The sequence below is a fragment of the Megascapheus bottae genome, chromosome 2 (genome assembly GCF_031878675.1).
Source record: "Megascapheus bottae isolate mThoBot1 chromosome 2, mThoBot2.hap1, whole genome shotgun sequence".
NCBI classification, from domain to species: domain Eukaryota; kingdom Metazoa; phylum Chordata; class Mammalia; order Rodentia; family Geomyidae; genus Megascapheus; species Megascapheus bottae.
In genome coordinates this window covers 30,336,124-30,362,780 of record NC_143510.1, presented here as the reverse complement: position 1 = coordinate 30,362,780, position 26,657 = coordinate 30,336,124, and the positions used below count along the sequence as shown (strand labels likewise).

The following is a 26,657-nucleotide window of genomic DNA, read 5'->3' as shown; positions in this document are numbered from 1 at the left end:
AACATTATCCAGGGGCTGTAAGAAGAGCTCTTAGCAAGCACTGCATCCAAAATGAGGAATTTCATATTAGGTGCACCCGCCAACTATCCAGCCTGATGCTACCGCTTCTCCATTAGAAAATGATAAATGTCACTGTCATAATCAGAAATTTTCTGCGGTTTTCAATATGCTGGCTTTTATGCTGAAAGCCAAAGCATTAATAAAGCAATTGAAGGAGTAGGATTATAAGTCTATGAATGTCAGCTGCAAGGTTTCACTTATGTCACTTGGCAATAATAAAGGACGAAGTGGTGGGGGGAGGGAGGGAGGGAGGAAAAGAAGAAAGGAGAGAAAGAAAACACTGAGGATTGGGCAAAGAAGAGACAGCAAAGATAGCATATTAATGATTTAAAAGCAGATGAATGCAATTAACCAGTCCATCTATCAACACCTGAATGCATCATCCTTACAATTATTCTGGAATGTCCTGGAAGATTCTTCACACCTTCTCACCCTACCAGATCACATTCACTTCTCAGGTCCTAACAACTGAACTGCACCCTTTCTGAGTGGCGGTTGTGTGGAATAGAGTGAGCTCACTTCCCAGGTGATGCCACCAGCAAGTCCAAGGACAGGGGACTCATATCCACCTCTTCTATTGATTCATGTCCATTTTTTTTTCTAGCCATGGAGTTTGCTTAGAGAAAATGCTCTCCAAATGCAGACTGAAGGCAATGCCATTTTCATGTCTCAGGCACAGATATGGTCGTAGTTTAATGTCAAGTACCCTAGGTCTTGCTGGACCCTATTCTAGTGGTACCAATTTACTTTGCAACAGGGGTATGCCTCGATGGGACCTCAGTATGGGTGCCAGCCCCGCTTTTCAATGCTTGATATTCTCATCCATCATCTAAGTCGATATAGTGCAGTCAGCTCCCCAAGAAGGAGCCAGGCAGAGGGACAGTCACACAGACCGAGTTAATTTAAAAGTAATAGAGTGAGATTGCTCCCATTACATTTATCGAACCGGCCCTCCTGTGGCTGGCTGATGTGGTGGCCAAGTCTCCTGTGGAAAATCACATGGAAAACCCATCAAAGTCACAGCTCTGATTTTTTTCCCCAAAATATATTTTTTAATCAACATCCATTTTCTTCTGTTAGCCTGGGTATTTTAAAATGTGTTTTGGGGTAGGAGAATGCTCGACTCAAGCCTGCGATATTTCCCTTCTATCACTAGACTACCTGTGTCAACAATCAAGATGCAGAAGTGTATACCAGCAACTAAGAATATCAGTAGGGGTATACCTTCAAGTCAGCGCAACTGACAAAGCAGCAAAAAGTGGAAAAGGGGCTGAAAGTCATTCTAGCACTGACCCAATACCTGGCTATAATCAGATGCCTTGGGAAAACATTCCATAATCAGGCCTACCCCAAGGGTCTGGATTACATTGACCCCAATCACTGTATTTACCAGCTGGTAACTCAAGGCCGACCACTTCATTGTCATGCCCTATTTTCCACATATGCCATGCATAAGACTAATACTAAAGGCATAGGTTTCCTTTGAGAATGAAATCTATGTGCTCATCACACACACTCCATGTACACTTCACAGAACATTAAGCATATCATTATTTCCTCTACAAGAATCAGTGAACGAGGGAAGAACTTTGCAAAAATCTCCAACACTCAAGGTAGTGATTACTGAATTCTCTCTTCCTAACGTCCACTTAAAAAAAAAAAAAGCCAGGGACAATGACATCAGATGACAGAGAAACCAGATCTTGACAACAAAGCATGAAAAGACTCCCTGCAAAACCATTTGACAAGCAGTCTGATCAGAGTTGGGACAAACTGTGAGAGGAAGGTCACAGGTCTGAGAATGGAAAAAGGCAAGGTCCTTTGAAGAAAAGAGGCCACCAAGGCTTAGACAGAGAGAGTATGGAAAAGACTATTTCCAGATGCAGTGAGGGTTGGCAGCAGGAGATGGGTCATACACACATCATGCTTTCCTAGGGCATCCATGCCAGCTTGTTGCAGGCAAATTGAACATCCAATGTGAGATTAAAACAAGATGAACTCATCATGTCTCTATCGAGAACTAGGTCAGTCATTCAACCATTTCAATATTATCATATGCGTGCACAAATTCTGCCATCTGATTCCCCTTAGCATTAATAGTTTTTCCTGAGAAGCCATCTGCAGTGGCCCAACACTCCACACTCTTTAAGCCTCTTACACATGAAAAGGTGTCATGATTTTTTCACGGGATCTGAAATTAAAATTTCCAACCATAAAAAATATATTTAGATCCAAGGCTGCACGTCACTTCTGAAATCTTGTCATTTAAATCACGTTAGGCGTTGAATGAGATATAGGTGAAATTTAACTTTCACTGCATTTTAGTCTCCATCATGGCAAATTTATAACTCAGGAGTAAATCTTACTGTCAAGGAAAATGTCTTCACTAAATCAGATTTGTTGCTTCCCTCCTTCCTTCAATACTTTTGTAAAAATTGGAATGCTCTTCAATAAAATCTAGTGTGTTTCTATCTACCTACAAAAGCTCTATGGGGGTTATCAGTTTAGCCACTAGAAACTCCTGCTTTCTATATGATCTATTCAGTATTAAAGTTTGTTTAGCAAATGATGTGTGGAAGAATGTTACTCAAATTTGTTTGACTAAATGGAAAACAATTACTTGAGCAAAGTTCACCAATGATATTTCATGTAGGTGAGTACCACTTCCATCTATCCCATATGACTAAAGGAAAATATAACACTACTGCCTATTCCTACATTTCACAAAGCAAATCCACATTCTGGCTTCAGTAAAAACATATATTACTTTCTTCTCTGCTAATCCATGTCGTTGCTCTCTATGACACTCTCTTCCTGGTCCCTAACTGTCCGTTAAATGTTGGAGTGATTCACAGAATTTAGGGGGAATAGCACACAATCAATGCGTAAGTCCCTTTGGCAAGAAGGCATGAACGTCTGCTCAGATCCTTTTTGCCAGCCCTTACTGGCAAGCCCATCTAAACATTTTCCTGACCTCGGCAATAAAATATTCTGTGTATGTTAAAGCAGAATTCAAAATGGAACCAGGTGACTTGAGGGCCTGGGTGGAGTTGGGAGAGAATGATGAGAGGAATGACATGAATCAAGATGCATTGTACTCATAAACTGAAAAGTTGAATCAAACTTCTTTATAAAACATTTTGGCATATAAAATAATTATAATAAATGTACACAATTTGTTCTACAAAAAAAAAATAAGAGGAGAAGAAAACATCCTCTGCCTCCCATGCCTGTTCTTTCATCATACTCACCGTTGGACCCATTTTGGACCCAGCTGCACAAACTAAAAGCATTAATGAACATTTGTTATCCCTCCCCCCTCACATTTACTGTCAACGTTGATAACTTCACTTGCTTGCTTGCATCAGTCTGCTTCATTCCTGGGCCACAGCGTTCAATTAGATCCAGGTAAGCAAGTGCCACCAGTTAACTGCATGGCTTTTCTGTGTCCTCAGGTGCTAAGAAATGGAACATCCCCTTACTCCAGTTGCAATCTGTAATGTGATCCCAGTCATTTCCCTGACCTTGCTACTCCCTCTTTGGATTTAAGATGCTCATCTCTCCAAGCTCATTACTGTTGTATCTCATCTATCTCTCCAGTCTTCTCTCTTATCACACCATACTTTCCATTAGGTATGTCAGATTTCTTCCTTAAATGTACCATTTTCTCCTCAACTCTTGGCACTGACACATTGTTGACTGGAACATACTTTTTCTTAGACTCTTATATAATTCTACATTATTTTAAATTTTCTCTGACGAGGTATTCCCCAAGCTTCCGACACATAAATTCACACATAAATGGATGTACACTCAGTACTCAATACCTACTTGCTGATTAATGCTTACATGGGCAGCTGAGGCCAGTTAAAGGTCCTGTCCACTGTAGAGATGAATCAGCCTTCATCCAAAATAAATTCAAGGACAATAGCTTATTTGTGCAATTAATACTGTGATGGAGACTCACGTCATAGCCTCAGATTTGTCCGCAACTCAACATCAGTCATTTCATGCTGTTTGGTGTTCATTAATGGTTCATGAGTGCATCTTGTCTTCCAATCTGAGTATTATGATTTATGAGTGTACCCTACCACTCCCAGTCCCACACCTCTTCAATCCTCCATCCTGGTCAACTGATTGATCACTGATGGCACTGCCAGTAAAAGGCTGGTTCCTTTTACCAGTATCATGAAACATGCTAAAGCTGACTAAGACCCATTTAACTGCAATTCCTCTCTAAATCCCTACACTGAATGTTATAATGGAGAGAAATGTGGTATGATCTCTTAAAAACACTAGTCTTAACTAACAGTCTTATATTTTCTCCTATGAATAAAATTTCTTTAAAGAAATATTTCAATTGATCCCTTTTACAAAGCAATTATAAGAAAGGTGACAGGCTGATGTTAACATACTGGATAAACAGCAAGAAAAGCAAGATTTTTTTTTTTACATCCAAGAAAATGTACCTTTTAGGGGTCAATGTATCATTACAACTGTAGTTTCACAAAACGGTAGAGAGAAACAAGACAGAAAACATGAAAAAAAATTCCATCATTCTAGAATTGGAGTGGATATGTAAAACCCTTCTGCATAACAGTAAACAAGTGATTTCACTAAAAGCTGCCTGCAATTTATAACTCAAGTAACTCAGGATCTACAAACGACAGCAGAAAATTGTAAACAATATATTTATTCATCACATCTGTATCCTTTAACAGAACGTAAGGATAATCATGAAAGCAATTTATGAAGTCATTCAACCAGAGCCAGAAAATGCAAGATGGAAAATCAGGTTGGACAATACCTTGTGACAGGTGGAAGAGAGCCAGACAATATGAAATGCATTGTGCTATTTCAGCAATGTCACTCTTGGGTGGCATTCCTAATTCACATTTCATCATCACTTATTATTTAAAGTTTAAAGTGAAGTATAGGGTCTCACAAAGGAAGACCTGATTTCCTAGAAACGTGAAAAATAAGTCTATCTGTGTTTTGTAACTATTTCCTCCCTTCCCTTTCCCCCCTCCCCTATCCATTACAATGGGAAAATAGCTGGCTCGGAGAGGAGAAGGGTTTGAAGGTCACCTGTGGTATAGTCAATTTGCCTTGGGTTTTAATTTATGTGTTTTTAAAATGTGGACAGCATCCAGATGGTATGTTTTCCAATGGAGAAGGATAAATTAATAAATAAGTAACTCAAGCATCCCTTCAGAGGACATGCTGCTATTTTGACTCGTTCATAAATAATACCTCAGGTTTTTGCAGGTTTTAAGGGTGTGCCAGGAATGTGAATTTTAGAATATGGCCACCTTTTGATAATGAACCTACCTTTAAATAATAGACATCAATCCCTCCTGTTCTGAGAAGGCAAAATGGAGGCTTGTGAAAGTAGGGAGCACCATTGAGAAAAGGAAGCAAGCAGGGAGTCCACATGGAGTTCCAGATCACATCTGTGTCCTTTGGGCTTGCTTGTGACACACTGTTGGTGTCACATGTCATGTGTACGTTCCTTTAGTGTGGTTCCAGACTGACAGTGGCACCCCGTTAGAGATTCTAACGTCAGAAGACAAAACTAGGGGATGTGTTAAATCCGTGTCCTCCATGTTTGTTGTGTACTACCTGGTCTGAGCCAATGGAACCCGCAGACACTACGCCTCCCCAGAGGAGATGTGGGCATTCACCCGAAAGGACTGTCAGGGATGACCATCATATCATCTGCAAACCTGCGAAGTCTCAGCATGTACAAAGAGAACATGTTCAGAGCACAGGAGACTTCTGTCAGCATTCCTGCTCACTGCTAGCCATAACTATACCCTGTATCTTTTTGTAACAAACTGCTTTTATGAATAAGCTGATCTGATTGAGTTTTCTGGCACAGGTACCCCAGAACTGTTAACAAAGTCCCAGTATACAGCAACATTTTGCTTACAAATTGTGAAATAATTTCTTCTGGATTGGCCAACATGCAAGACAACATAACATAGTGCTCAAGCCTGACTGCAGAGGGAAAGATATGTATATTCCCAGACATGTGACCATAAAACCCCAGCATTCCTGTGACTTACTTGAACCAAACACCTTCCTTCTGCCTGAATTAACCATGGAACTTAATGAAACCACATATTTCGTAATGTGTTTGGTCATACACTTCAGTTTTGTTTGGAATCAGAATTACTCCTCTCCTAGAATATGACAAATTAAACTATTAAAAATGTATGGGCAGTAATTAGTGTATGGCTGCCAGGAACACAGGAATATTTTCCAGGATAATGGGGATGTCACATCAGAAGATTACTTTGAAAGAGCTTTTTATGACAAAAAGAAGCCAGGTGCCACTAGCTCACACCTGTGATCCTAGCTATTCAGGAGGCTGAGATCCTAGAACCATGGTTCAAAGCCAGCTAGGACAGCAAAGTCCTGTGATACTCTTATCTCCAATTAATCACTCAAAAACTGGAAGTAGTGCTGTAGCTCACAGTGGTAGAGTGCTAACCTTGAGCAAAGAGCCCAGGGACAGTGCCCAGACCCTGAATTTAAGCCCCACAACTGACAAAAAAGAAGAAGGAGGAGGAGGAGGAGAAAGAGGAGGGGGGGGATCTGACCCCAGGATATTAAAAGGGTGTATTAGAAACTGGCTCTCCTTTCTGCCTCAGACTCCTTTCTTCCCTTTCAGAACAAAAAACATGGAGACTCTGACTTCCAGTAAAGCACTGTCTCATCCTTGCAGTAATTAATGGATGCTTTGATACCAAGGAACCCTAAAGAACATTTTTCAAGCCTTAAATGCAGGCTGGGCTGATTCACACATAGCACATCTAAAAAGATCTGGGGAATAAATAATCACGAGTTGCAAACACTTGCCTGGAGCACTTGGGTGCCAACCAGATTTCCAACAAGTGATGTGATTTTTTATTATAACAAGGAAAATTACTGACACCCAAAAATGTGCCTCTCTTCCTCACCCCTGGCCTTGTCTTATAGATGAACACACACACACACACACACACACACACACACACACACACACTTCCTGGATGATCATTTAGCAAATCCTTTTATAAAGAAAAAACAAATCACATTGGCTCTGAGGCACAATTTTTTTGATAGATCTGGAAATCTGAGTGCATGAAGAAAGCTTATTTCTTTGGCTAGGTTTCTGACTAGGGTAACATCTGATTAAGGTAGCCTACAGGTACATTTTTGTCAGCTGATTAGTTAACAGACAAGTTGACACTTGAAAATGTTTGGAGGAATAAGATTTAGAATAGCATAAGAGGCTTTTTCAGGTAAACAACAAATTAATTTTTTTCTTTCTTTTTTTTGGTCAGTAGTGGTACTTGAATTCTAGGCCTGGGCGTTGGCCCTGAGCTCTTTAGTTCAGGCCTATCATCCTATCCCTTGAGCCACAGCACCACTATCTGTTTTCTGATGGTTAATTAAAGGGAAGAACCTCATGGACTTTAGTGCTCAGGCTGTCTCTGAACCACGATCCTCAGATCTCAGCCTCCTGAGTAGTCAGGATTACAGGCGTGAGCCACTGCCTCCAGCACAAATTACTTTTTTTAAGCAGACTCTTTTCTTTTTTTTTCAGCCAAGACCTTGAAAATCTGAGATGCTAAACTACTTGAATGGGAATAGCTGAAGTTGATTTGCCCCACTACAACCCAGTACACTGGCAGGAAGACAGGTGACAAAAGGAATGTTGTGACCTGAAGGAGTGTAATCATTAGCAGCCTTCTATGTCTAGACTGGGAATGAAGTTTTGTAATAGAGGGACAGGATTGTCGGGAAAGAAAGACCCCAAGTATGTTTAGGGTACTGTGTGGGACATACATGTCCACACAGTCTATGTTTGCCAGAGCTTACATCTAGCCAGGAGATAAATGTTCTCTGTAGCTGGGAGCATAGCCTAGTGGTAGAGTGCTTGCTTAGCATGCATGAAGCCCTGGGTTCGATTCCTTGGTACCACATACATAGAAAAAGCCAGAAGTGATGCTGTAGCTCAAGTGGCAGAACTAGCCTTGAGTAAAAATTGTCCTAGGACAGTGCCCAGACCCTGAGTTCAAGCCCCAGCACTGGAAAAAAAAATGCTCTCTGCTTTATTAATTGCTGATTTTTAAATCATTTGTAGAAAAATTGTCTTAATTAAAATATCAGGCTTCATTCTCAAATTGTCTTATTAAAAACAGTCTTGTGGGAGTGGGACTATTTTTTTTGAAAGGAGAATTAGTTTAAAATTGGAAAGAGTCCTTTTCCTCCATAAGCACATGGGGTAATTCAAGATGGCTACAAGGGGTGAGTATTGCTTTGAGTCAGTAGTCATAGTAACAACAGTAAGAGAAGATAATAACCATGGAAATCGCTACGATTCATTGGTCTACTTCAGGTACCTTGTGAATAATATCAAAAGTATGTTCATTTCCTTTGTATAATAATCTTACCAGATGGATTGTATATTCCTATTTTAGGTGAAAAAAATGGAGGTGGAGATTTGAAGACGTCGAGTCATTAGGTCTAGGTCTAAATCCTGCAGACAAGAGTAAAGGAGCTACTATTACTAATGTATTATGTTATTTTGTATCTCTCTGAGGTGTGCATAAAGGAGGTAATGCTTGTGGCAATCAGAATATTTTATTGAGATACATATAGAATTTATCTAGGAAATAAATAAAAAGCAAGCATAAGTAGTGCTTATGTTTTTATACACACACACACACACACACACACACACACACACACACACACACCCATGAATGTCAAAACTACTGCATTTTCAAGCTTTTAAAGATAAAGTTTCTAAAACCACTGTAGCCAAGAGAGCCCAAGACTAATAAAAGGCCAGTGTTTAATACAGTCATCATCAAACTCTTGTACATGATAAAAGCTGCTTCAGCTTAAGAAATCAATTCCATTATGGCTATTTATGCAGTGATGCTAGTAAATCTATGAGAAATAAACTGGTTTCACTTATGCCATTGATTACCAGGGCCAAAGACAGATGGCAGTGCATGCTTTAATGCATGGGTTGCAAAATCACTTTTCTCCTTAATGACATACCCTTTATTGAAAAAGAAATCATTTAAGCATCATGACAATAAAGTACTGCAATTTCTATTAACCTTTTCAAAACTTATGATTAGAAATGTATCAGTAAAATATGAGAAAGAATATCAAAATGGGTTTGCCTTCTAACAGCCAATAATTGAAGGAGTCACTGCTAAAGATTTTTTTTCCTAACTCTGAAAAAAATTAGTTAGGTTATTAATGGAGAACTACAGTACCCATATCCCATCTAATATTTCTGCTTTCCAACTAACTGATCAACTATCTACTATCTAGCCAGGTGCCAGTGGCTTATACCTATAATCCTAACTACTCAGGAGGATGAAATCTGAGGATTCCAGTTTGAAGTCAGCCTGGCAGAAAGTACTTGTGAATCTCTCATCTCAAAAACTGAACGTGGAGCTGTGCGTCAAATGGTAGAGCACTGACCCTGGACACAAAAAGGCTCTGGGAGGGTGCCCAAGCCTTGTGTTCAAGCCCCATAACTGATTTTTTTAAAAGCCCACAAAACTAGGAGGAGAATAAGAAGCTGAAAGGGGAAAAGCAAAAAGACTAAGGATAATAATTTTGAAATACACTACAACTATATATGAAAAGCAGATGAAGAATGTCAGTGAAACATTTGGTCAATAGGAGTCTGGAAAACAAGTACAGAAACAGGCTCTGTCTAGGGGAATAACTAGAAGGAGTTGGGAGGAAAAAGGAGGGGAGAATAATGATTAATGTGGTCAATGTAGATTGTATATATGAAAAATAAAACAATGAAACTCTTTGACATTGTTTCAGAAGGAGGAAAAGGTGTAAGGGAGAGTGATAAACAGAATGAGACTGGAACACATTAATAAATATGTGGAAATGTCACAATCAGCCCCCACCTGTATACCTAATGAATGCTAACAAAAGTAAGCATAATACACAAAAAAAATTTTTAAAAGGAAAACCATCCCATTAAAAAACTGTGAAAATGCTTTTCCTCCATTTTACTAAACTGAGATTTCCTACACAATAATGGTAGACGGAATACAGATAACACATTTCCAGAGTGCCTCTCAGTCCTTCTGCCCAGGGTCAATTCTCAAACCACAGCACAAGGTTAAGAACGGAAGTTCCCCAGAGTAACGTGAATACACCCGTATCAGGAACCCGTGTGCTGAGAACCTGGCAAGGTAGTTAATACGCACATGTGGTCCCAGCTACACAGGAGGTAGTGCTAAGTGGAAAGAGGTCCAAGGTCAGACCTTGTAAAGTACAATGAGTGGAAAAGAAACCAAAAATCAAGTATTGGTGGTGTGGCTCAAGTGAAAGAACAATGGTCTAGGAAAAAAGAGGCCCCGAGTTCAATCTTTTTCCATTAATTATCCTCCATCCCATCCCCACCACCAAAAAAAAAAAAAAAGCCAAAAATATTTAAGACACCAGGATTGTGGTTGGATAGCTCAGCATATTATTGTAAATCATGTATAAGATTATGGATCTAATCCCTATCAACACACACACACAGATTTTTACAATATGAGAGAGAAAACGTGTGTTGCTATATTAGTATGCATTCAGACCTATAATTAAAAAAAAAAAGTTCATCTCTCCAGTGCAGAGGTGGGTAGTGACAGCTTAGACACCACATATTAAACTCTTCAGCGCTTCTTCCCACTGTTTCAGAGTCTAACTGACTCTACTGCCCACATATGAAAACCTTCTGGTCTACCTCCTAGACTATTACATAAAGTTGTCTCCTCTAGCTGGGGTCACTGGAATGGCTTTCACAGTCTTCTACTAATAAATAACAAGGAAGTAGTAAGTTTAGGTCGACCTGCCAGTGACATTTACTTACATTCTGAGATAGACTGCTACTAAGAACATGGTAAATAGCCTGCAAGGTTCATGGAAAACTCACACGAAACTCTCTTTTTGATGCTACATTTGATGTGATGCAGCCAAGCTTAAAGTATTTACCAGAGTTGTAAAAATCTATATTAACTCACAAACAGATCAAGCCTCATCTGTCTGAAACATGATGGAGTTACAGAAGAAAGACCTTTATTCAATTATTTTTACTTCATAACCACACTGGATATAATGGGAAATGGCCAAGAAGATTGTGCCAAGAAGCAGACAAACTGGATTAACCACCCATAGCTAAGAAACTTCTATCTCCTCTGATTTGTCTTTACTTCTCATTCTATCTCTTTTGGGGCATGTTACTTAAGTATGATTAAAGAAAAATCAAACTTAGTTACTGACTGCAGTTCTGAAGTTGGTGACCTTTAAAAAGCATATGCTAGTTGGGTGTGGTGGCTCACACCTGTAATCCTAGCTAGTCAGGAGGCTGAGATGAGGATAGAGGATAGTGGTTCAAAACCCCAAACCCGCCAGGGCACTAAAGACTGAGAGACTTATCTCCAATTAACCACTAGAAAACAGGAAGTGGGGCTGTAGCTCAAGGGGTAGGGCGGTAGCCTTGAGCTCAAGAGCTCAGGGACAACGCCCAGGCCCAGAATTCAAGCCCCATGACCCTGAGGGCTTGAAAAAAAAATATGCTTAGGGACAGGAAATATAGTTCAGCAATTTGTGCTTCCAAGCATGTACAAAGCCCAGAGTAATATATACACCAACTATTTCTTATGGGACTGGGGACTGAAACTCCAGGCCATGGAGTTCTCAGATTTCAGCCTCCTGAGTAGTAAGGATGCCAGGCTTCAGCCACCTGTGCTGCTCCTCGGGCTTTGAAGGTAGCTTTTCATGCTAACTTTGTCTTGGTTGTCCTCAAGCCATGCGCTTTCTACCTCTCTACCCCTTGAATAGTTGGGATTACAAAAGTGAGTGGGGTCCCTTCACTCTTGTTTTATAACAAAAGCTTATAAAGATAGAGTAGTGGTTTAATACTGTTACCACCAAAATAATTAACATTTTGGAAATAAGGGGAAACGAGAGATCTGTTAATCACCTTAGGTTTTTTCAGGTAAATCAGAGGATAAATTAATTGAAAAAATGACTTTGGAAAGAAATGACACAATGTATCTAGAAACAGTTGGCAATGTATATTCCAACTTGATTGATTTGGATATTATACAATCTATACATAGAACATACTATCATGTAGTATACTATAATACACATAGTTGTTATTTAAAAAGGAAACAAAATTAAACTTCAAAATAATGGTGATAAGGATGAAGAAGAGGAGAAATAGGAGGAGGAAGAGGAAGAGAGGAAGAGGAGGAGGAGCAGGAGGAGGAGGAAGAAGAGGAGGAGGAGGAAGCAACAACTAAACAAATACTTTCAAACAACCTTCATATGTATTTCTAATGATGGCTGAATCTATTTTTTCCTGAGTAACAAATAGGATATACTATAAGACAAGCTTTATGTTGTAAATTGACATATAGTTCAATAGTTAATAACAGGTCATTAGAGTTATTAACACTGGTACTCAAAGATTACTGTACAAATCTCATAAGCTTATTTTTTACAAAATAATCTTGCCTACACAGGGGGCTTTACTAGGTTCCACAACACTGTTACTCTAGCACCTTCTTTACAGCTTACCAGAATCCTAAGAAGTAGATTTTTAACTTCTTTCTCTTTCAGAATTGGCATTGTCAAGGCTGGCCCTGGGGTATGACATGGATTAATTCCCCTGGGTTTCCAGATAAGTAAAAAAAAGGAAAATATTAGACATACTCAACATTCACAAAGTTTAGACATTGGCAAATGCATGCACAGCAAGGATTTTCTTGTTCTGTTTTCTTTGTAAATACACATACTAAATGGAAAAGAAAATAATTCATATTGAAAACTTATCTAGAAGGTACAATACCTATGTGCTCTTGGTCATATAAAATCGTATTTATCAGAGGGGCTAGGAGTGTGGCCTAGTGGTAGAGTGCTTGCTTAGCACACACAAAGCCCTGGGTTCAATTCCTTGTTACCACACAAACAGAAAGAGCCAGAAGTGGTGCTATGGCTCAAGCAGTAGAGTGCTAGCCTGGAGAGAACCCAACAACAGTGCTTAGGCCCTGAATTCAAGCCCCAGGACTGGCAATAACAACAAGAACAACAATAATATTTATCAGAATGAACTCCAGGAAATAGGGGGAAAAAAAGTTTTGTCTTTTTTATTTTTATTCCTTTTGTTTTGTTTTTTCATTTATCCATCTTTGGACATCGAATAGAGGGACCAAGGTTGAACAAATGAAGCAGTGGTATATACTGTGCCAAAAAGGAACTACAGAGCTTGTGGGTGATGATGGGAGGGAAAAACTAGAAGAAAGCAAGGGTGACATTGTCCAACATGCAATACATTGTTTACCTGACTTACATAACTGTAACCCCTCTGTAATCATAAAAACTTAAAAAAACATATTGGAGGGGTCCAAAGGAATAAGAAACATTCATCAGGTACTTACTAATAATATTAAAATAGAAACGGACTGAGAGATTCCAGCAGGAAGATACAAATGGAATTGAATGAAAGAGAATCTTGGGCTGAAATTTCCAGAGAGCCATTCCTTTCTTTGTGTTACTCATGCAGAGGATGATTATGAAGAAGTCACCCTAACGTTACTTTTGATCTGTTCTCATTTTCAGGGCCTCTCATTAGTGCCACAAGGGTGAGAAGCACACTGTATGCTTATTAACATGTTTATAGTCTCTGAGGTAAATTTCAGACTATATCTTATAATTTACTCACAAGGAATGATTCTTGTTCTTTTGTTTTATTAGATATTTAGAAGAGGTAATTTAATCCTAACATATATAGCAAGATGGTTAAGCTTAGCCTTTTAAGGTTAAATTTAATGTAGTGAAGTGGCTTATTTTTGGTAAATAATTAGCTCATTTTGTTTAACTTTATTTCTTATACTCTTTAATAAATGGGAAGTAAGGTTGATGAACATTTAAAAAAATCAAAGGCTTGAAAAAACTGATGTATAACTGAGAAATTAATTACATATTTTGTTAAGTAAAATAATAGCTTTTATTTCTGAAGAAATAATAGTTCTAAGGAAAAGTCACTTTGAGCTCATGCGTAAAATATCTTTGAAATGCAAGTACCACTTGGTTTGATATCTTAGGCCCTTGCTAGGTGAATTTCAGATCCCCAAAGGCATACCATTCCAGCTCTTAGCAAATCAATTTACTAATCCACCCAACACTCTATCAATCCTGGAGCCAATCTTTCTACCTATCACTAAAAAGCAGGGTCCCTCCTTATTCATAAGAACATTAGACATGTCAAATAAATAGAAAGTCCTATTCAAATTCTACTTCCCTGCCAGTTCTGATCTCTGCCTCCATCTTTCACAATGTAATTGACTTAAATTGAACAACGTCTGTTGGGGAAGACCTGTTGAACTTTCTACCCTCTCCCAAGTTCTCATATGGCAAACAAGCATTACGACTGTCAGTTGGACATGACAATAAAATACCTACTCTTACTGATACTACTGTACCACAACCCTTTCATTACAACCAGTTTTGAATAAAAGATATGAAGATTTAGTTTCAGTAAACCCAAGTGTAAGTATTCTCACATTTCCAAACCTACTAAGAGAAAGAGCAGCCGATTCATGCTTGTATCCAACACTAACAACAAAAACATATGACACCTATGACAGATTGGTTACTGTACTTGGCACTGGGTTACAGACATTAATGATCCCTTGTCCACAGTACATTTGCAGAAAAATCACTTTGTCAACCTTTGATGAGACTCACAGAATGTCAAAAGCTCCTGACATGGGTAATGAGGTTTCATATGCTGTGTACTTTAGGAGGTAAAAGACAAAGGAGTCTACAGTAAACAAGAATCTGTTCCTCTTTCTCCAGATACTTTATCTTTGAAGATTAGTCAGGAATTAGGGAATGTAAAAACAATGTGAAAATCTAATTGGAGGACGAGGTATCAGCCATCAAACAAATCAAAACAATAAAAAATAAGTAAAGACACCTGTATGCACCAAGTTTCACACCCAAACTTAAGCTGTTCCTTGGCCCCAAAGAAGTCTTTATTGTATATCCTGTTTAGCAAAAGTAATTATTATTATTATTATTATTATTGATAGTTTAATATTTTTTCTATATATCTAGGTGTGGTAGGATGGGCCTGTAATCTCAGCACTCAAGAAATGCAGGCAGGAAGATTAAACCTTGACTCAGAAATATATAAAACATTATAATATAAAGCTACATAATAAAGGCACAGTTAGAAAAAGGTACAGTTGGCATGAAGAACTTTTTTTTTTGAGATTAAAAGGAGCCTGGCCTCTGAGTTTATGCCACATACATGACAGTTGTGAACTTTGTAACAGGCCAAGGGAAGGATCTGCAACCAACACTGACAATGTAGGCTAAAATAAATTCTCCCTTATATACACCATAACGAGAAAAGGAATGGGATTATTTCCCATGTGACTTTACATCAATTTATGGAAGAGAGGACAAATACCTGATGTCCATAATCCTAACTATTAGATTAAGATGGGGGAATCTCAGTTCAAAAGTAGGCCAGGCAGGAAAGTCCTAGAGACTCTTATCTCCAGCTGACAACCCAAAACCCAGAATGGAGCTATGACTCAGGTGGTAGAGCACTAGTTTTGAGCAAAATGGTCAAGACTGGGACAATGCCCAGGACAGAAAAAGAGGAGGAGGAGGAGGAGGAGGAGGAGGAGGAGGAGGAGGAGGAGGAGGAGGAGGAGGAGGAGATATCTAAGAAAATAGAACATGGCATGCTGATATTCCTATGGTGTCATATTTTCACAAAAGTCTTCCTTTTTTTTCCCCCCAGTCCTGCAGCTTAATCAAGGCTAGTGCTCTACCACTTGAGCCACAGCACCACTTCTGGCTTTTTCTATGTAGGTGGTACCAAGGAATTGAACCCAGGTTTTCGTGCATGCTAGGCAAGCACTCTACCACTAAGCCACATTCCCAGCCCAAGAAAGACTTTAACTCACATATTGTTTGAATTATTTTATGATTGACATATAGTTTTGATATTCAAAAGACTAGAAATATTTGCATTGTGCAAAATACAAATTCATCCATTTATTTACTGCCTTTTCTATTTGTACCTGCTTAGAAGAATAAATAGGGTCTTGGCAATTACATCACTGCTTTGTTATTTTCTTTATTTGATGTTAAAGTAAAATGCTTTGTGAAAATATATAGAACACATAAAGATACAAAAATAATCCATCTGGTTTTTTGTTTTGTTTTTTGTTTTTTGCCAGTCCTGTCCTTGGACTTTCTCAAGGCTAGAGCTCTACCACTTGAGCCTCACCACCACTTCTGGATTTTTTGTATGTATGTGGTACTGAGGAATTGAACCTGGGTCTTCGTGCATGCTAGGCAAGCACTCTACCACTAGGCCAAACTCCCAGCCTCCATCTGGTTTTAGAAAGGCTGTTATGTTTACTAGATATGGAAGACATTTAAAATCACAAGACAGACTGAACCTATGCATGGTGATAGAACAGTTATTGTCTCCCTGACCATATACTGGAAACATATCCAATTATCAACAGAGGACAGCTCTAAATGCAGATCTTAACCAATTCCCATCAAGTCTACTTAGGCTCTCCAGAAAATTTGATGACCCCTTTACCCTTTCCTTTTAGTGGAAAAAATAAGAGATATTAGATCTTAACTGCCATCCTTTAGTAGAAGAACATTTTCAATAAGTGGTTTAATGATAATATATGTGGAGAGCTCTTACTGTACTTCTGGAAAAGACAACCAGCATTCCACTCACAGTGGTTGTTTTTTACTTTGAATATGTAATTGGCAAATCAAATCCCATTTACTTATGGTTTTATACCGTGGCACTCTGGTTAGGATATAATGTGGAATAACCAGGTCAAGTAATTAATTACCCCATTTCTGTTTTTACTTTGCAGTGGGAAGATTTTAAAATCGACTTCTTTAGGCATGGGGATACAGCAGTGAAAGGATTATCCTTTATGTGTGAGGCTCTGGATTTGATCCCTTGCATCACAAACAAAACAAAAGCAGAGTTAAAAACCTACTCTTAGCAATTTTGTAGAATACAACACATTGTTCTAAACTATCATTACCATGATGTACAACTGATCAGAAATGATTGCTCCTCTAGACATTGCTTTTTCATAGATGTTTAGGGGATAGCTGGTACTTCTCCACACAGTGGAACTGAGCCAGCGGCTGGTGCTGGCTACTGGCCTGCAGTGGTATACATGCCTTGGGCTGCAACTATTTTGTTCTGAAGATTTCATTTCTACAAAACCTAGTTCTATGGGGGCACCAAAAACTGAGTTGATTTCTTCTTAAGAGAATCCCTTCAGAAATGTCAAGGGCCACCATCATAGTCTATCGGTATACACTGCCAGTTTGAATCATTTCCCCTAGAGAAAAAGGTAGCTTACTTTCCACCAACAGTACAACAGTGTATGCCTAATAGACCTAATGTATCCTGTCACTATCTACATCCTCACCCGCAAGTTATCTGTGCCTTCCTTCCCAGGGACCTGATGCATTCAGGCCTGCCCCACATTCTAGCCTAACACACTAAACCATCTGTGTAACATATGCTCTTCATAAAACTACCATTGGGGCCGGGAGTTTGGCCTAGTGGTAGAGTGCTTGCCTAGCGTGCACGATGTCCCGGGTTCGATTCCTTGGTACCACATACTTGAAATGGTGCTGAGGCTCAAGTGGTAGAGCTCTATCTAGCCTTGAGAAAAATCCAAGGACAGTGCTCAGGCCCTGAGCTCAAGCCCAGGACTGGCAAAAAAAAAAAAAAAAAAAAAAAAAAAAAAAACTACCATTGGCCCATTATCCCATGAGTGTCACAAGTATTTTCACTAAAGCCACAATCCTTAACGAGTTTGCTCTTTCCTTAGACTAAACTTTGAATGGGCAGAAACATCTCAGTTCAAATGGTGAACTATCAGATACTTCTGAGATTCACTTGGAGATCTCACATTTTTCAGAGACTGGGGGATCTTTTGGACACAGAAGAGTATCATCTCCAAAGTCTCTAAATCTCTCATTATCCAACTCCAATCCCAGCTTCTACCACAGAATTTTAGCAAACTCTGGAAACAGCGACAACCAGAGCAGAGTGCAGAGTCATGATGTTCACATGGAAGATATATGATGTTTAATTTGAACATGGAAAAACGCTGCCCATTGAGTGGCTCTATTTTTATTTTCATTTTCCAATACTGGGGAAGGAAAAGGAGACAAGTTTGTTTTAAAAAACAAAACAACAAAATACCACTATTGCTTCTTTTCCTTATAAATTCTGGTTAAGATCCTTCTGCTGGGCCCTCAGGTGGCATGGGGTCAGGGGCTTGCTTATCTTATTCACATTGACTGGCCCAACACTGCACAAAGCCTGGTTTTTCCTGAGAAAATCCAGAGGAATGTATGGATGAGGGAGTGCCTGGGAGTGGTACAGAGGAGAGGAGCCTTCACGTGTGGGCACTAGATAGAACACCTTCCAGGGAAAGCCTTCTGCCTTTGCTCATGAATGAAACCAATAATCTTAATCTAAAATTCCCAACGGCACTCTGGCTAACTCTGCAACAGTAATTGCTCATGTACATATTAACAACTCTGAAAACCCTGGACCTTACTGACTAATTAGAACAATCTGTCTTGATATGTAGATGTAATGGTTGTTAATATAAGAGTCACTCTCTGGAAGAAGGGACCACCGAAAGAGCATTTTCAGAGCTGTACAACTAACTCCCAGCCTCGCACATGGATGAAAAATGTGGTTATTTGGGAGTAACTAATTTATGTAGGCTTTATATTCTTTAAATGAAAGGTTTCTATGGGGAGGATTTGGTGCTTTCAACATCTTTTTTTTGATTTTTATTTTTTTTGTTACTCACAGGGCCTGTGTGCTGTCCCTGAGTTCTTTTGGGTGAGGCTTGAACCACAGTGCCACTTCCAGTTTTCTATTGGTTAATTGGAGATAAAGAGTCACAAGGAGGGGCTGGGAATGTGGCTCAGTGGTAGAGGGCTTGCTTAGCACACACGAAGCCCTGGGATCGATTCCTTGGTACCACATAACATAAAATGTTGAAGTGGAGCAATGGCCAATGGCTCAAGTATCAGAGCACTAGCCTTGCACAAAAGAAGCTCTGGGGACAGGCCCTGGCCCTGAGTTCAAGCGCCAGGATTGGCAGAAAAAAAAAGTCACAAGGACTTTTCCTGCTTGGGCTGCCTTTAAAGTTCGATCCTCAGATCCCCACTTTCTTTAAATATCTTTTTAATGAATGAGTTAAAAAGTTTCCATTCTCGGGCCCGGGAGTTTGGCCTAGCGGTTAAAGTGCTTGCCTAGCATGCACAAAGACCCGGGTTCGATTCCTCGGTATCCCACATACACAACCAAGCCGGAAGTGGCAGAGACGAGACTGCAACAAAAGTTTCCATTCTCCAGAATTAGCCTCTGTAACAACAACTATGCCCTTAAGAGACATTCTCAACACATCTGACTGGATGATTAACAGATCAAAAGTTTAGATGTGGCCACAATGAGAAGGAGTGTTCCCTACGAAAGGGAAAGAAGTTAATAAACAAGTACACAAATCAATAAACAACTATGAAAAGTGGGAAAGAAAGTGAATGAGTTGGGAGAGGAGAGAATATACAATGCTGTAATTAGGTTAGTACAGGAAAGAGCCAGGAGAAAGAATAACCAGAGAAAGATTAATCTGGACTTAGGGGGAAAAAAAACTGGAAAAAAAAAAAAAGCCAGTGAAAACAGGATTGAGTGACTTTAGGACGGGACGTGAGTATTTGCATTAGAGGTAAAGTTAAGATCTCTGGAATTATTCAAACTGGAAATTACAGGAAGATTTTTAATCAAAGGACAGATGCAATACCACTCAATATACCACTCAAGTGTTTAAGAGAAAGCTTTGTTATCACTTTGTTGATAAGATCAAGTGCAGTAACTGCTTTTATCAGTTTAATGTCTGATATATCATCTATCCAAGGACAATATGTTGAGCCAGATCTTTGGAGCTGTGAGAGGGCCTAGGCATTTGCTCTGTCCAATCCGTGCACTGACCTGCTAGCACAGCTCCTCCAGGAATGGTGCATCTCACTTTGGGGAAAACAAAATAAAATGAAATGAAAGCTTTGCTACTGTTCAAGAGCAGATTGCTGAGGGCAAGAAGCCATTTCAATAAGAATTGTTAAGTAGCAATAATTATGTGAGAGGAAGATGGCTTGAACCAGCGTAGATCGACTAGAAAAGAAATGACCTGAAACAGAGGCAAAATCCTGCTGTGTAACACTAGTTTTCAAAAAGACCCAAAGTCTAATCTGCAGTATGTTTCCTGCTGAATGCCCATGCCTTTCACACCATCAAAATGTTAACAATTCCAAGTCAAAGTATAAGACTGCCTGCAGTAAATGATATCCTAGAATATGTCCTGGCCTGCTCAAGCTACCCTGTGAGCAATGGACTATATACACACATATACACACATATATAAATACACACAGTAGGTTTAATAGTCACTTCTCTGTGGCCCATTCTTCTATAATATATATCATATATTACAACATAAAAATCTGATACATAACCTATGTGTCAGTAACAAATGTAAGTAAGCATCAATCCAAATCTTATTTTACCTAAAAAGTACAAGTGAAATGTCAGAAACGAGACTAATTGATTATCCACACATTTCCTTCCTCAACTTGTCTTTCTTTATAGCCGAGGAACACAGACTATGTCTCCTGAGGTAGCATTACTGTCCCATCTCCCCTGGGTGAGCTGTCCTAGACTCCAAACCCTCCGAGCAGGGCACTGCTGGCACTCACCCATAATCCTTGCTAATCAGGAAGCTGAGATCTGAAGATCACAGGTTGTCCAGGCAGACAAACCCAAAAGACTATTACCAACTAACCAGCAAAGCGCCACACTGGAGGTGTGGCTCAAGTGGGAGGCCCCAAGATAAGCTTTAAAATAAAAAACAAACAAAAAAAGATGTTCACAACTAGGCTTCTTTTCCTTTGCCTAATAGCCTTTATGTCTCTCCCTTCATCTTTTCCCTGGGCTCTAAGTAGCCATAGATGGTTGGGACTCCAAGTATGGTGAGACATATCCTACTAAAAGACAGGCCAGCCACTGTGTTCTCCAGCTGAAAACATTTTCCCTGGCATCTCACCTTGCCTGAAGAAAAAGCTCAGAGCTTCCCATGATGACATCACCCATTGCTGCCCCTGTTGACCTTCTGCGACACTCATCCTGCAGGCACACCCTGACTGTGGATCTCAGCACAGGCTGAAGTCAAAGCCCGCTGGGGTCAGGACTCTGTCGTCCCATATCCCACACAGAGATGGCTGCTGACCTGATGAATGAACAAATACTGCAGAGCTTGCCGACTCCAGAGAAGGGGCCAAGGGCGTAGTATAACTTTGTACACAGCAGCATGGTGTGGGAATGATGGTTATGGGAACTCCTTGGGGCAGCGTGTTCCCAGGGCGTTCTCATAAATAGCCTCACAGGATACACTAACCAAGAGTTCCACTGTCAAGTGATTTAGGGGAAATTCTCCCTAACATGAAAACCATGTTCTTTCCTGGAACACTGATTTCACAGGCCTATTATATTTGCCCATCACCAAGTTATGAAGAGAAAGACATATTCCCATCATAGTATTTCCTCAATGTATCTTACTGACCATGGCTTACTTTTTTTAATGCACTGCATTTAGACAGACTAAAAAGAATGCAGAAAATATCCACAAGGCTGTATTATTCTGTGGCCACAATCAATTATGATAGTTCAGCACACAGCTACCACCTGAAAAAGAAGCCAGACTAATGAAGACAGAGAGAGGGAGGTAGATACAAACCTAAGAGGAAGCCTGCGAAATGGCAGGAAACCAAGGAGGAACTGACTTCCTGATCACAGACTGATAAACACAGAGACATAAGCTTGAGAGCAGCCCTTAATGTACTGAACCAATGCACTAAAGGCTTTCACAGGAAGACTCTCAAATTGAAGCTGCATTCTGTGTGGGAAGAGCTAGGATTTACTATTAACTACATATCTTACAGGCACAAAACTGAGATTTTGAAATCACATCTTTTAAGGTATCTTCAAACATGCACGAGATGAAATGTCTATTTTTACATAAGATAGGGTTTGGGTTGAATTTGTCCAGCTGGTGTCTGCATATCCCAATAAATGTATCCAAACACAATCTGTGCTCCCAACATTGCCAGGCAGACATTCTGAATCAGGAAGGCTCCGAAATTTCCTTTCTATTCCATTCAGGGTAGTTGCTATGAATTTCTGTGTCAGGGCTCTAAAGTGGTGAGATGAAATAAACTTTCTTTCAAACTTAACTTCTTTCTATTCTTTGTAAATCTTTCTGACTGTCCCTTCTGAGTGGCAGGAGCACTAAAGAAGTTGGAAAGGCTTTAGATTTAAGATGGCTTGAGACCTTTTTGCTCAACTTTTGACAGGACAAAATAAAAAGGTGGGGGTGGGTGGAAATGTAGAGCCACAGTTCTACAAATCCTCTTAACCTGAATTACAATACATCTGATCTGGTGGAATTAGTTGTCTACCTCCAGTGTACAAAGGTCTCCCCAGCCAGCTTTATTTGAGGTGTTTTCAGCTTGGAAATGGATTCTGAGAAGAATAGTGTTCAAAGCTCTGGGAATAAATGGGAAGTGAAAAAAATAAGGGGGAAAAGGCAGAAAGCTTGAAAAGGAAAAAATCTGATGACACAGCAGGTGAACCTTTTGCAACAAGTAAGCCATATCCCAACACCAAACTGAATTACTGTATATGTATATTATATATCTCTCAAATCTCCCTGTATACAATATATTTAGAAATTGAGCAAAATGCTTATTAGGATGAGACATATTAACATATCCAATCTCTCTACAGTACCTGTGTTTGCTCTATGACAAAAGCAATTATAATCAATTCCGTTCATGATATTCCCTCCACTGGGGCTTGAACTTAGAGCTTCATTCTCACCTCGCTTGGTTGGTCTTCTTAACCACTTAAGTCATACCTCCAGCCCAGCTTCTTGCTGATTATTTTGGAGATGGAGTTATAAGGACTTTTTTTACCCAGTGTGGCTTCAAACTGTGATCCTAAACATCTGAAGCCTCCTGAGTACATAGAATTTCAGATGAGAGCACCACCATGGCCTAGCTTCCTTCCATCTTCTCTCAAAGTGGCTTCTCAAAAGTGGACAATGTATGGATCTCATTATTGTTGCTTCAGACAGCACGGTTCTAAATGATTAGATCACAGTGGTCAATCCAGTTAAAAACTACTGTTTTCCATTGGGTTCTGTTCTCTCATTCCTGCAATCCTAGCTACTTAGAAGGCGAGATCTGAGGATCATGGTTCACAGCCAGCCTGGGCAAGAGAAGTCCTTGAGACTCCTATCTATGATTAACCACTTTTAGTCAAAAGTCAGAGATAGCACCCAAGCTCTGAGTTCAAGTTCCAAGACCAGAAATACAACAACCACAACATCAAGAAGGCCATTTGTATTTCCCATAGAAATTTCTACACAAACATCAGACAAGACTTCCTGTCCCCTCATCCCTCCTTTCTATCTCTGATTCAGCCATCTACGATTGTTAGAAGTACCTTGAAAACAATAATTAATATTGTAATATCACTTAGACTGCATCAGTAGTTTCAAAAGCAATGGAAAGAAAAACAATAAGATTATTAAACAAAATATTGTTTTAAAATGATAGTTTATGTGGGGGCTGTGAGAGACCAGTTTTAAGAATAGTAATTGTCAATTTCCCTAATGTTTCCTTCTTACAACCATGATAACTCAACCATTCCATCTTTAAATGGATGTGGTAACAGCCACTCTCTCATAAGGCTGATGTGAAACCTAAAATTAGGAGGAAACATCTGGAAAATTCCCACCCACCGTCATATGTATATTATAATATGATTGCTATTTACAGACCTCCCGTAACCTCACCCCTCAGCTTTCTCCTTGGTTTCTTGAAGATCTACAATTCACCAAGTTTTTACTTCAAGAACAACCCCAATTTAACCATGTTTGATATTCAGAGAGCATCGTCTCTCCTTAGCTGTAACTCCCAGTACGACTCAATCAGTGATCAGCAAGCCACATGTCGGTGACATACCATCAAACGGCCCTCAGCCAAGTTCACATCTGAAGATGACTGTGATGAGGACTGTCAGACATCACACCAGAGACAAGGCTGCTTCCCCCCTCCCTCACAAAATCTTATCTCTGGCTTTGTACAGCCAGGCATTAACTTCTCCACAGAGTATCTTCTTAAGTACCCAGACCTCCTCAAATGTTCCTCTCAATTAACACAGGATGTACATATGAAAGCTCAGCCAGATGGAAATTAAATATTTTACTAAAAAAAAAAAAAGATGAAACACCACTGTAAAATGGAATCTTCATTTCAATGGAGTCACTAAATTTCAAGCAACCTCGTTGCCATGAGGAGTCAGTTCTGAGCATAACTGTCTACACCATAGGATGGCAACACCAGGGAAGCACAGAACCCACTCTTTAACACTTCCAAACATCTCACAAAGAGATGTCAGGTAGACAGGGCTGTCTGGAGCTCCATGGGCAAACCTGTGAAGAAAGCTTATTTCAGAGGACCTAAAACCATGTTAGGTACTGGGTGCTACTGACTCATGCCCGTAATCCTCACTGTTCAGGAAGCTGAGATCTGAGGACCCTGGTTTGGAGACAGCTCAGTCTATGAGACTCTTGACTCCAAACAACTCCCAGGAAACTGGAAGTGGCACTGCGGCTTAAAGAGGTAGCTCAGGAACAGTGCCCAGGTCCTGAGTTCAAGTCCCATTACGGACAAAGAAAAAGAACATTAAAAAAAAAAAAGAAATACTACAAACCACTTCAGAAATTCACAGAGGGTACACTAGGTGGGAAAAGAAAAGGTAGGCCCTGCCAGATCTTTAAAAGAAAAAAAAAATTTTTTGGAGGGGGGAAGCCTGGCATGGTGGCTCACACCTATAATCTTAGCTACTCAGGAGGCTGAGATCTGAATATCACTGTTCAAAGCCATCCTGGGCACAAAAGATGGTGAGAGTCTCATCTTCCAACAGGAAGTGGGGCTGTGGCTTGAGGAGCAGGGCAGTAGCCTTGAGCTGAGGAGCTCAGGGAAAGTGCCCAGGCCCAGAGTTCAAGCCCCATGACCCACAAAACCAAAAATAAAAAAAAAAAGGAGTGGGTGAAAAAAATGTTTTTGCCCCCTTCAAAAGGTAATTCTCTCTACAGACAAACCAAGAGTATATTAAACAATTAGCAGTTTTGAACAAATGAGATTTCTTTTCAGTTTGCAAGGCATTCCCACACCCCTCTCCTTGCCCACATCTGTTCTAAGTGGAATTATGGAATGAAAGAGATCTGGGTTTTTTGGAAACCAACATTTTTCCAAGAGTGATGAAAAGTTTCAAGTTCCAATGAAAAAAGGAGAAGGAAAGAACTGTGTAAGTCTGGGGCAAAAAAAAAAAAATCTGTGTTAAATAAATCTAAAAACAAGATTTAGGGAAGGGGAGAAAGTGGCTCCTGGAAAGTCCATGGAGGGGCTCCTGCTTGCTGGGCTAGGCAGTTCTCTACCATTTGGGGCATTACTGTTATTTACCTTTTTGAGTTTATTTTCCAGATAAGGCCTCCCACTTTTGTTCAAGATTGGCCACCAACGGCTTCCCTGTCACTGCTGCTTCTCAAGCAGTAGGGGTGACAGGCTTGAATCACCATATCAACCTTGTTTTTTGAGGTAAGGTCTAGCTACTTTTCCCCAATGGAGCTGACTCAGATACTCAATGTTCTTATTTCTGCCACATTTCTTCCAGAACATATGTCATGTTTAAACTTGTATTCCTACCCAATACAGAAAAGAGTGAACCTCACATCAAGTCTATACTTTAAATCTGCCTGCTATGAAGACCATAGATTAGTGTGGGCCTTTGTGTACAGATGTAGCTGCCTGCCAGGAATGCAGATCCTCTTAGCTCTAACCACAAGATCACAACAAGATGCTATGCAGCCAGAGTGCGACTGAACCCAGATCCAGTTCATCAACAGAAAGACACTCAGCGCAGAAAGGTGGAAATGGAAGGGTGAAATGGTGGCTATGCTAGGGGATGTGAGAATGGAGACAGTCACAGGCCTGGGAAGAACAATGTAGACTAGGGAAGCAGCCATAAAATGAAGTCAGGAATTTTCTCCCCTCCACGGATTCATCCTTCACCTCCATGAAGAACAGTGTATGGGATCACAACAGAGAAGCCAAGAGGAAGTAGACAAAAGTACTAGGCACATCTGGAGACCCAGATAGACAACTGTTTCAACATGCTTCTGTCCTGGCTGATTGCTACTCTGTGCTCTTTGAAACATATAGGAAGAGAGCCACACAAGGAATATGAGACCCATACAGTGGTCTTGGACAACTTTCTAAATAAGGAAATTCTCTCATTAATTTATGTTTGGTGTAAATCCTCATTGGATGGTGAAGACTCATGAAGA

At 39.9% G+C, this 26,657-nt stretch overlaps 1 protein-coding gene and 1 non-coding gene across 4 annotated transcripts in view; one reads left to right on the top strand and one right to left on the bottom strand.

Moving 5' to 3' along the window:
- The window catches only part of Ptprg (protein tyrosine phosphatase receptor type G), a 667,714-nt gene that overhangs the window by 229,337 nt on the left and 411,720 nt on the right, over positions 1-26,657 (bottom strand). The gene's annotated exons all lie outside the window — the stretch shown is intronic.
- LOC150066636 (U2 spliceosomal RNA) lies at positions 20,025-20,219 on the top strand. The gene has a single exon (XR_016534708.1). It is a non-coding gene; the product is annotated as a U2 spliceosomal RNA (small nuclear RNA).